The sequence below is a fragment of the Camellia sinensis genome, chromosome 4 (assembly GCF_055761805.1).
Source record: "Camellia sinensis isolate YWXY chromosome 4, ASM5576180v1, whole genome shotgun sequence".
Classification (NCBI taxonomy): Eukaryota; Viridiplantae; Streptophyta; class Magnoliopsida; order Ericales; family Theaceae; genus Camellia; species Camellia sinensis.
In genome coordinates this window covers 187601484-187614528 of record NC_138964.1, presented here as the reverse complement: position 1 = coordinate 187614528, position 13045 = coordinate 187601484, and positions in this window count along the sequence as shown.

Genomic DNA, 13045 nt, shown 5'->3' with positions numbered 1-13045 from the left:
ATAATGTTTCTAAGCGTCTATAGCGGCAACAACTTGCCGATCACTTTCACTCTCTCTAAATACTGGAGCCTCTTCACGGAGAAACATGCCTGATTTAGAGTTGTAAGATATAACAGCATTTTCTGTTGTCATCTCTTAAACTCGGTGCCATTAAATTTTTTCTGTTTTTCTCCATGATTGATTGGAACTTGAACATAGTTCTGGATAGGGACCAGAGTCATTGTAACAATCGGATTTGGTGTACTACTTTCAGTAGCCATAATATCTGATTACAAAAATCAGAAAAATCAAAATTCAAATTAATTTTCTAATTACTCAAACTAGAAAATAAATTATAACACAAAACAATTTTATTTTTCTAGTTACTAAAACCAGGAAAATAAAATACTACACAATAATTTTCTGTAATACTATTACACAAATTAATATTCTGAAATTGTTAATGACACCAGTATATTACTACTAGTTGTCAAAGAAAATAAACAGTATATTATTACTATTTGTCAAATAGTATATGACTACTATTTGTATTTTCCAACCAAAATATCACTTTGTAAAAAACACAGAAAATAAATACAATGAAGACACCAAAAAAAGGTATGTCTTAATATTGTTGGATAATCTTCACTGTATTAAGAATAAATAATATTTGTGTACTTAACAACAAACAGAAGAAATGAGAGAGACTGTTTGATTACAAAAATCAAACCAATAAAGAAAATAAAATAAAACAAAACAATAGATTCTTATTTTGTTACAAAAACAAAATCAGAATCTGATAAAAATAAATAAATAAAACAGAAAGTAAATTAATTACTAACCTTATGTATTTATTAAAAAAAATTCTGATAAAGTTCAGTGTTTAATACTGTGTCCTTAAGATAGATTCGTTCTCTCCACGGTGCTTTTAGATTGTGGATGTCTATCTCACAGGATAAAATAATCAACAACAAACCGTAGCAACACTACAAACTATTTGCACAACGAACACACTTTTTATATACATACTTTCTCACAGAAAATATAAATGCAGCAAAATGCAGAGAGCAATGGTAGCAACAAGAACGAAAATTAGAGTGCAAAATCCAAATAAGGGTCTGTCTATTTATAGGAGAATTTGTGGCTGTTCGGTTTGAATTAAACAGGTGCAAATCTATTTGAACAGGTATAATACCTGTTTGATTTGAATGAACTGGTAAGGAACCTGTTGGGTTTAAATTTCGAACAGATACTGAATCTGTTCGGTTTAATTGGACAGATATGGACCTGTTTGGGTGGAGGAATAATCTGGACATTATTTGGAATTAATTTCAAAATTCAAATTCCAAAAAATGGTAAGAATTTAATTTTAGGAAAATAAAATTCAAAAAGTTTTTGGCCCAAAAAGATAAGCATTGGACTAGACAAGCCCAACCCAACTTCACACCACGCATCCGTGCCCAAGCCCAGCTCGATCGCGCGTGTATGTTTATTTTTGGTCCAATAGGTCTAGCCCATTTTGCCCATAACCTCACCCTTTCACAAAACTTGGGTACCCCTTGGGGCCTCCCCAAGTTACAAACCCAAGGTTTGTAAACCCACAAAAGTTTGCCCACCAAACTAATGTGGAACAAGTTTTAACTCAAACCTTAATGGAAATTTCACCAAAACACCGTTTTCATGGAGCTCACTTTGGCTTCAATTTTCCATTCACTCGACAATGGTTTTGAGTAACCAAATATACTACGTGAATCACAACGCGACATAGAACGCGTTACTACTTAGACCCGCCAACTTTGGCGCATGGTTCCTATCTAAAAATTAGACCAAAGTTGAGGAAAAAATCTATTTTTTTCCAAAACCATTTCTTACAGCTAGTTTGGCAACGGATAGTCCTAGGACTTCCTTAGCAGTTATTCTTCAGGATTGGAAAGGATGTATGAGGGATAGAATTGCCTCTATTGTTCAATCGTCTTCTATAACCCAAAGAGAAGCACAAGCGATTCGACTAGCATGCGCCTTGTCCTCAACCCTCGATTTATTTCAAGTCTATCTGGAGTGATAACATGACAGTTATCGAGCTGAGTATGTCTGAGTTGGACCCTCCTTGGGACTATCAAGCCATTTTCTATGACATTCTCCATGCTCAAGTGCGTAACAATATTACTTTCTGCTAGTCTCCTAGGGATTGTAATTGTGTAGCTCATTGGGTCACTTCCATGAACCTAAAAGGCTCGTTTCCTTTAGATTGGATTGCCAATCCCCCTTGTGAACTCTTTCCTTTTTTGTCTGCGGATGTTTTGTAAGCCTTTTAGCATTTCCGAGTTTGAAAAAAAAAAAAAAAAAACAAGACCATGATAACTCCACTACCAACTTATCCAATCGCAACCTAACCCCTAGTCTAATCAAGATGGGATTTAAGAAGTGAATAAAATGGGATTTAAAAAGTTATTTTTTAGTTGAATGTTTGGACATATTAAATTCGATTATATTATTATAAAACGTTGATTGACGAGTGTGACATAGGTGGGCTCATAGGGGCTTTTGGCTCACCACTTAAAGTCCAATGCATGATTCAAACACTAAAGCCCAACATTATTGGAACCCAACATTGCACCAAGAACCAATGACATCTAAACACTTGTCAAGAGAAGAACCAGCCACATAAGCAAACAAAGATCCTGCAGAGTTATTACACCACACATCAGCCATTAATGAGGTCTCATGTAGCATTTAATGCGATAACTCCTTCACGTTGGAACAGAACAGCCTCACCATGAACAAGGCAAGGTAGAATATAGACTTTCGACCAACATGACAGGTTGGAGTGGACAAGGAAATGATGAACAAAGGATATAAGAAGGTTTCTAAGACAAAGAGAAGGTTAAGTTCTTTTATCACCATCCTATCTCTACATTCCATTGGTTTCTCTTTTTAACTTACTCATCGGAGGATTCGCCAGGGGACTCCCGTTCCCCGTTGGACTATTGTCCAGGTTTCTCAGTGGGCCCAGCGATCGGATGACGGTGTGGAAGGCGTAGATCAACCTGACCCGTTCCTCAGGGACCAGTAGTATCATCAGAGTGAAAAAGTGACATCACATCATCTCGACCACGTTATATATATCCGTTGCATAAAATACTCCCTCCCTTAAATGAAAATGGTGGAGTGACAATAAATTCAATGAATAAAATGGGATTTATGAAGTTATTTTTTACTCGGCTTATAGTGTTGAATGTTCGGACATATTAAATTTCACTTCTACCATTTTAAAATGTTAATTAACAAGTGAAAAAGTGAGATGACATCATCTGGACCACGCTGTGCACCTGTTGTATAAAATACTCCCTTCCTTAAATGAAAATGGGGGAGTGACAATAGATTCAAAGATCTAATCTATTTTATTTTATTTTATTTTAGTTTTTAAAAATAATTTGTGCAAATGATTATAAAAAAATAAACGACTTAAATTAGTAAAGTCAATTTTATGAACGAAAAAGTCCGACATCACCATCTAATTGGGATAACCAACTGGATGCCCTATAAAGTTATTAGTTTTATATAATTTCTCATTAAGAATAATTTTCCGTCACTGGTTCCAGTAGGCTTAACAAAGCTCTTGTATATTTCTTTTTAGGTAAATTATCAATATATCCTAATAATTTGACACAATTTTTATTAAATTTTATTAAAAATAAGTCTTAATAAAATTATAGTTAAAAATAATTTTTTATGATAATTTTTTACACATGCTACTAAAAATTGACAATTAATGACTTTCTTTTCGTCATACTTTTTTTTTAAATTGTCGTTAAAATTTACAATTAGTAATTTTTTTGTGACGAATTTTTTTAACCATCACTAAAAATTAAAAATTAAAAATTAGTGATGCTTTTTGTGACTTTTTTTAAACAGTCGCTAAAATTTATAATTTATATCATTTTTTCTAACAAAATTTTCAAAGGGAATTTTTTTTAAACTCCCTGATATTGAATTTTTTTTAAACTCCCTAATATTAAGATTGTATAAGATAAATGACATAAAATATTTTTATAATAGTTAAAGTCTCTCAACATTTTTATAGAGAAAATTTGACTCAAAGAAATTTCAATTTAAACAGAAAAACTTTGAAATTTCTCTAAAAATTGAAATTTCTCCGAATTGGGGCCGAAATTTCTTTGAGTCGAACGAAATTTCTCTGAGCCAAACGAAATTATGATTATTATTTTTGATGGGTAAGGTTTTATCAAAAGGAGAGAGTCCGCTATTAAAAATATTGCCTGTTAATATTTCTTTTAATTTATAAATTTTATGAATGCTCTTAAAACATTGTTTAATATTGAGATTGATGCAAAAAATACTTTGAAAATAAGTGAAATAGGTTAGAAGAGATAAACACTATAATAAATTAAGATTTTAGAGATAAAAATTTAAGAATAAAATATTTTATTGACAAAAATGTCATTTTATATTTTTAGCTACAAAATTAGATATTTAATGATGAATTATTATCTTTTTAAAACAAAATTTTTTGTCTCAAAAATTAAATTTTTTTTTACCTCAAATTATTTTATTTATAAAAATACACTTACTAGCAATATTTTAAAATTTTTATTGATAATTTTGTTTTTTTTTAACTCTTTGAGACCATATTTAGCAACGACCGTCGCAATTATAGAAATTAGTTCTCAAATTTTTTTTACAACAAAATTTTACTTTTAGAGAGAAAAAATTGATCACTAGGATTGTATTTGAAACACAGATTTGAGTAGATATTTAAAAAATGATAGAGAAAAGGTATCTAAGATATAAGTAAAATGTAATTATATTTTATTCATATTTAACTATCTTTTTATTTTCTTTTTTAAATTCTTACTTAAATCTATAACCAAATAAAGTTTAAAATTTTTATATATTGTAGTGAAAATTAATACAAAATAGATAGAAATAAGTTAAAAGTATATCGTGTTTTTTAATTTCTTTTATCATTTTTTTAAGGAGTCTCTGAAACACTTGTTATGAAGATATTTTTTAATGGATGTGGATTGCTTCCAACCTAGAATTTAGATTGGAGTGCAGTGTGTGAATTCATGGGATTTTTCAATGGATGTGGATTGCTTCCAATCTAGAATTGAGATTGGCGTGCACGGTTTGGATTCATGCCCTTATAATGGATTCTGTTTTAATGATTTAAATTATTAATTTTGTTAGATATTTTATGTATATTATTCATATAAAAAATTAAATTGATTCAATAATAATAATCTATTTGATTTATCATGATTATTTTTAGTGAGATATGTGATAAATTAAATAAGTTACGATTATCAAATTCACTTAAATTTTTATATAAATGATATATAGAAAGTATCAAATAAAATTAACAATTCAAATTATTAAAACAGAACCAGTAATAAAACCTAAAAATGCACTCCAATCTAAAATCTATGGTGAAGGCGGTCTACCTCATTTTTTATTTATTTATTGTATGTGCCTAAAGTTTGTGCCTTCGTACAGACCTGGGGTGTTTTAGGAACCCACTGAAAAAGTTAAAAGTCAATTTTTTTTATTTATTTTGAGTCACATCACTATTTACATAAAATAGTTAAAAAAAGTTATAAATCAACTTTTTACTATCTTCTCAAAATACAGATCAGCCTCTTCTCCTGCACTCTTGCCTCTAACCTTTTCCTGTACTTTACATAAGATTGAGACACGTGGCAACTAGTAGATCCAACCATTCCAAAATGAAACATGTAGTGCACATCTCAATTGACAGAAAAAAACGATGTCGTTTGGAGGGAGGGACCGATTAAATATATGTTAATATTTTTTATAATAAAATAATAAATATGTACATGTTTGTACATAATTATTAAAAAATTAAAATTTGATAAAATTTTATATTTATATTTAAATTATTGAGATTTTTTATTTGTGCTAGACTCTAAAAATGACATAATCTAATTGACTTAACATTTATTTGAACTTAGTCATGACCTAATTATTAGAGAATTAACCACTTAACTCATTTATTTATTAAATTAATAAATAAATATATGTTTTAGTATTTTTTATAATAAAATATATAAGAGTCGGCTTGAGGAATTATAGTTGTGTTAGGCACTAAAAATGACATAATCTAATTGACTCAACATTTATCTCAACTTGACCATGACCTAATCATTAGATAATTGTCTTAGTCTATGCCTAAACATAAGCTACTTAACTCATTTATTTATTAAATTAATAAATAAATATATGTTAGTATTTTTTATAATAAAATATATAATAGTCAGCTTGAAGAATTATAGTTGTGCTAGACACTAAAAGTGGCATAATCTAATTCACTCAACATTTATCTCAACTTGACCATGACCTAATCATTAGAGAATTGTTTTAATCTATGCCTAAACATAAACCACTTAACTCATTTATTTATTAAATTGGTGAATAAATATATTTTAGTATTTTTTATAATAAAATAGTAAATATGAACATGTTTATGCATAGTTATTAAAATTTTGATAAAATTTATATTTATATTTATAATTATTGAGAATTTATAGTTATATTTAAAATTTTATATTTATATTTAAAATTATCTAAAAGTGACATAATCTAATTAAATCAATATTTATGTCAACTTGGCCATAACCTATTAGAGAATTGTCTTACCTAAGCATGAATTGCTTAACTCATTTATTTATTAAATTGATAGATAAATATATGTTAGTATTTTTTATAATAAAATATATAAGAGTCAGTTTGAGGAATTATAGTCGTGTTAGATACTAAAAATGACATAATCTAATTGACTCAACATTTATCTCAACTTGACCATGACCTAATCATTAGAGAATTGTCTAGTTTATGCCTAAACATAAATCACTTAACTCATTTATTTATTAAATTGGTGAATAAATATATTTTAGTATTTTTATAATAAAATAATAAATATGAACAAATTTATACATAGTTATTAAAAAAAATTAAAAATTAATTTTTGGAAGTGAAGAGGAGTGAGAAACTATACCCCAAACGACATCGTTTTTTTCTATCAAGTAGGTGTGCGCTGCGTGTTTCATTTTGGAAGGGTTGAATCTATCAAATGCCACGTGTCTCAACCTTATATAAATTGCAGAAAAGGACTGGAAGCAAGAGTGCAGGAGAGGAGGCTGATCCCCAAAATACCACCTTATATATGAGGAAAAATGTTGGCAACTCACTTTTACAAATTTTAAATTTAGTTTGAATGTATTTGTGGAGTGAAAATTAAATTAATAAAATATGAGATTTATCTATAAAATAAATCTAAGTCATTAATTTTTTAAAAAAATAAATTCTAAATTGATAAGAATAATTTTATACTATTATTGATACACTAGTGCTATACTGAAAAGAAAATACAAATGTAAAAATGGAGCGTGACACACGGTGACTCTGACTTCGGTACAGATGCGACAAGTTCAGGGTTGATGAATGTTTGCGTGCGTCTATACGAGGAATGCATTCGAGGGTCGATCATACTCCTTTTTGTTGTCACCATGTAAACATCAACCAAGTGATGTCATCTCATCTGACGAAACTCATTCTCATTTTAATTTAATTTGTGTAAAATAATAATATTAATAATTGGTTGGTTTGTTTGTTTGTATGTAAAGGGGAGCGAGTATCTTCTTCTTTGATACTTTTTAGGTAGTTTTCAATGACTTGGGTGCTGGTAAAAGTTATATAAATGACCAAAATATAATAGATAAATTAAAATTATTTTTTATAAAATGGAACTTGATGGTTGATAAAATAAGAGAAAAACTTAAATAAAATGGTGATCTAGCGTGATAATAATTATATTTAATAACAAAATATATATATATATATATATGGGGTATGTTGAGCACATTAAAAATAGTATAATGATATCACCTTATTATTGGATAGTGAATAGTCATATCAAGTTATCATGATAACATGATATTATCATCATATTCAATTTTTACTTATAGAAAAATAATTTTTCTTTTTTAAAAGTTGATTTTTTTATTTTTCGTTTTTTTTTTATTTTTATTAAATTTTTTAATTTTTAAATATACTTAATATAAATACAATTAAAGAGTATAATATTTATTAAAAAATATTTATAAAATTCATTAAATACTAAAAATGCCAAAAAAAAAATTAAAAATTCAATACGTTTTTGTATTCTTGTATATTTATTAAGTTTTAAAAAAAAAAAATTTAGTGCATCTAGGTTATGTGCATCTAAATAGTAAAAAATTTAGTTAAAATATTAAAAAAATTTACTAAAACAAAAAACATATGATTTTTTTTTTAAAATTAAAACTAAACAAGGTCAAGTTTTTAATTAGGGTGTTTGGGAAAAGGTTATATTAGTCAAAAAGTTAATATATAAAAAAAAAAATCAATCAGCTTATTTGGTTATGGTTTTCAGAAAACAATTTTCAGAAAATTTTATTTTTTTATTTTCCGTATTTTAGTGTTTTCAATGAACTTTTTTAGTATTTTAAGTATTTTTTTTTTAATTTTTAGACACATCTAACATAAATACGCTTAAAAAGTATAATATTTATAAAAAAAATCATTAAAAAATACACTAAATATCAAAAAAAAAATGAAAATTTAGTACATTTTTCATATTTTTGTACATTTATTCATTGTTGAAAATATTTTTTCATAAATATTTTACTATTTAGATGTATCTAACTAAAATACATCTAAAAAAGTAAAAAAATTACTTAAAATTTAAAAAATATTCAATAAAAATAAAAAAACAAAAAACCCAACTTTCAAAAAATTAAATTTAAAAAATTAAAACCAAACGTATTAAATATTTTTATTTTTTTTTATATCTTTTAATAAAAAATCAAAATATTATTAAAAGTGTCAATTCTCAAACGAATCCTAGAAACAATAGAACGAATCTAGAATGAGTTTATCAATTTGAAATGTGAAACAAAAAGGCTGACTCTTCGCTAACGAAATTAAAAAATCATTAATTTGCTTGCCATCAATCAAAAAAAGTTAAATGCCACGTCAATTTTTTCACTTATAAAATAATAACTGAATACATTAATGTTTTTTTAAAAAAATTTATTCAAATAGTCAAAAAGTCACGCACACAAATAAAAAGATAAAAATGAAAAATGAAAAAACCACAAACTAAAAATAGTGATTGAGACTGAATTGTACAAAATTGAAGCCGATAACTAGGATCTCTTAATTTCACTTGCTTGTCAAATTGTGGGGGGCGTATTTTTTTGAATGACAATACGTGGCTAGGGTGGCACCGAAGTGCCAGCCGAGGTGCCACATGTCTTGGTCATGATGCCGATGTGATCTCGGTTAAGCTGAGGTTATTTGCGGAGATACCAGAATTCGAGATGAACAGATAAGGGACAAGAGTCCTAAAATAGAGAAAGACTTCAGTTTGGATAAAGATAAAACTCTTAGGGAGTTAATCTATTTGAGAAGTCCAAGATGAGCATTGAGCCAGAGTCCAAGAGAAGTTAGGCTTCTACAGGGATTAGGTTAGTGCTGGCTATAAAAGTAAGGCAACCTCGTGGGTCTAATGTATGCTCTTTGTATTCTGGCTAGTGAGTTAAGTACTGTTTGCTATCTTTGAGAGATAATTGAGTATTAACTTGATTGTCGGAGTGTCCCCGGGTGAACGAACTACCGCTGGAGTCTTATCTTTTTGTGACAGGTTGTTTAGGCGCAATCTATTCTGTCGATATTCTCCAGCTGAATACATGTTTCGCAGTGTGGTCAGAAATCAACACCCACACAAATTATACACCCACACAAATTATATATTTTATGCCTGTTTAATGTCAATCAAGTTGCATATAATGGAAGCATAAAATGAGCAAAAATACAGAAGTTTTAGAGAAAATGCTTCCCACACGTGCAGAGGACCATTCCCACACGTGCAGCCCTTCCATCGCAGCCAAACAAAGCCTAAGGAAATCGCACGTGTGGAGAGACCCATTCCCGTACGTGTGGAACCCTCACCGCACGTGCGATGGAATTTTTTGCACATGTAGCCGTACCTCGAGAAGTGTGCATGATGTTTTGAATGTAGGGAAAATTGTATAGGTATAAAAAGAGAGAAAAGAGGCTGCTCTTAGGGTTCTGAAAAATTTCAAAAATGAGGAGGGGCTAGGGTTTAGAAAAAAGGGATTCTCAAGCTTGAAGAACAATTTTCATGAGGGTTTCTACTTCTTCTATATCTTCCCACTCCTCTGTAAGTGACTAGGCTCCTATTCTGGGGTTTTGATGAAACCCTAGCCAAATAAATAAGGTTTTCTTTTATGTAATGGTTTGAACAGTTGTATAGTATTCAGGAAGTTTTCAAATATATTTTCCATTATTTTTTCAAGTATTATGTTTTCTGTGATTATTAAATGCTTTCCATGCAATGGTTTTCTATTCCTTCACGTTCAAGGTATGAGATAAGTAATACAACGAGGGACGAGTCGTGTTGTTATCCTAGTTTAGAGCGAACGACTCGTACTACTTGAGATGGTTCGTACCTATACATTGAACGTGTTAATTCTCTTGATCAATGCTTCAATAGCTTGTAGTTGCAAAGTATTAATCGATTCGAACTGCAACATAATTGATTTTCAAATTGAAACCTTATTTATGTAACTAGTGGTGAATTCATTACCCTAGGTTTTTCTAACAATCAGTAATCTCAATTTTTTTTTTAATTGATAGTTTAATCTCTTAGTTTATTTTATGTATTATTAGATTAGTTTATAAATTAATTGTCTCTTTGATCAAAATTAATTTAGAAATTTAACAAATAATTAGTTTAATTTTTTGTTTGTCTCTGTGAATCGATACTTAGACTTACTATTACTCTAAGAAATTTGATATAATTTAATATTTATATTTGGTGTGTAAAATGACCCATCAAATAGTTTGCTTTGGAACTTTGGAGGCAGAGGATGAACTTGGATGGAGTTCTTTGACACATTATGCACACATTTTTAAAAAAAAAGTTAAGATAGGAATTGATAAGTTTATTGTGTGAGAGTGGGGGATTAGGGGTGGATCAATACTTATGGCAGCCGTAGGAAAAATCTCAAATGGGACTTCTGGGGATTTTGAAAAATTGAGGCTAGACAAAGCACAGTTGCGTGAGAGATGAACCAGTCCAAATAGAAGCCCGACCGCTTGATATAGACAATTATCTTTAAAAACAGATCATCTGTCAAGCAATCGAAGAGATAGTCCTTACCATTGCTCCATCCACAAAAGGTTCATGAAATACCATCACAAGATCAATTTGAGTTTGGATAGTATTTTTCCATTTAAATTCCTATTTAAAGAACTTTTGGGTGAAAAACATGTAGTTCGTGAACATATACATAGATTTGCATTTTTAGTTCGAGGTTATAATAATTGTGTTTAGATGGTAAATACTAAAAGGTGTATTAATGTTGGGTTCGTGGATTCTGATAAGTACTGTTCACTTAATCTTACTGCACACTCAAACACTGGGTCTAATGGAGAGTTTGGGGAGTTAATTCTATACTTATAAATAGATGATAGGGTGCCTCTTTTAGGTTAAGAGAGAGTTGTATTTTTCTAAACATAGTGAAAACTGTAACAATCGTAGACGTAATCCTATTTTGGAGTAAACCACGTAAATCCTTATATTCTTATATGTGTGATTCGTTTGATTCATTTTTTTTTCTTATTTGTTATTTCGTGTCTCACTGACCTTAATTAAAAATGGTCAATTCCTAACCATTAAAATATATAAAAACATGTAAACATGCTTTAAAATATATTACATTAAAATTCTATTTTTTTCTTTTGCATTTTATTACTACTTTTTTAATCAATAATTTTATATCTCTGAATTACAACTCATAAAGTTGTCATCAACCTGACGTGTCTTATTTTAGCCACTGTAGACTGTATCATACAATGTGAATGTGAACACTCTTGCTCAATTTTACAATAATTAACGACCAACCAGTACCATGTGATATTGATTGATTAACCTATGGTTTTTGTCCACATTTTAGTGTAATAACGCAAGTTATGGCCTTTGAAAGCTATGCATTTGACCAGCCAACCAAAACAAAAACTACTATAGGTTGATGAAATATCCAAATTACACCATAGATTATCCAAATAGTGAGTCTTCTTTATTCTGAAGACACTGAAATATTGATGACAACTAGTTAACTCCTATTTTGCTCTCGTCACTAACCTGACGTTGGGCAAGGGAGTTAGAGGTGGGTTGGAATTAAAAAAACACAAAAAAAAAAAAAAAACACTAAATAAATTAGGAAGTTTTTTTTGATAAATTCTCTTTCAAGGAGTTTTTTTTTCATCTTACCCATATTATTTTTTATTATTCCATTAGGTCCTATTTGAAGTAAGAAGACCAAAACATCCTTAATCTCTCCTACTCCCTATTAATGTTGATTGTCATTACGTTTTACTAGTTCTCATGCATCAAGATGTTGACTATCATCATATTCATATTAATTTGAAATGAATTTTTGTCATTGTGTTGTCAATTACATGATGCGAATATTCACGTCATGCAATTGAAATGAATATTCACATCATTATATTTTCATTAATTTGAAATGAATTTTTGTCATTATGTTGTTAATTACATGTGAATATTCATACTAAAACATAAGAATGTGAACGTTCACATCACTATATTAGATGAAAGAGAATGTTCACATGTTGTGAATGTTCACATCACTACATATTGTGAATAAGAATGTGTTGTCAATTAAAAATATAATGAATGTTATTTTAATGTGTTGTCAATTAAAAATAAGAAAATTCACTTGTTGTGAACGTTCGCATCACTACATTAGAAGAGAGAGAATTTTTCGGAAAGGTGTTGTGAACGTTCACGTCAGATGAGAGAGAATGTTCACATTATTTTTAATGTGTTTTCAATTAAAAATATATTTACATCATAGAGAGAGAATGTTCATATTATTTTTAATGTGTTTTCAATTAGAAATATATTCACATTATATAATAATATAAAAGAATAATA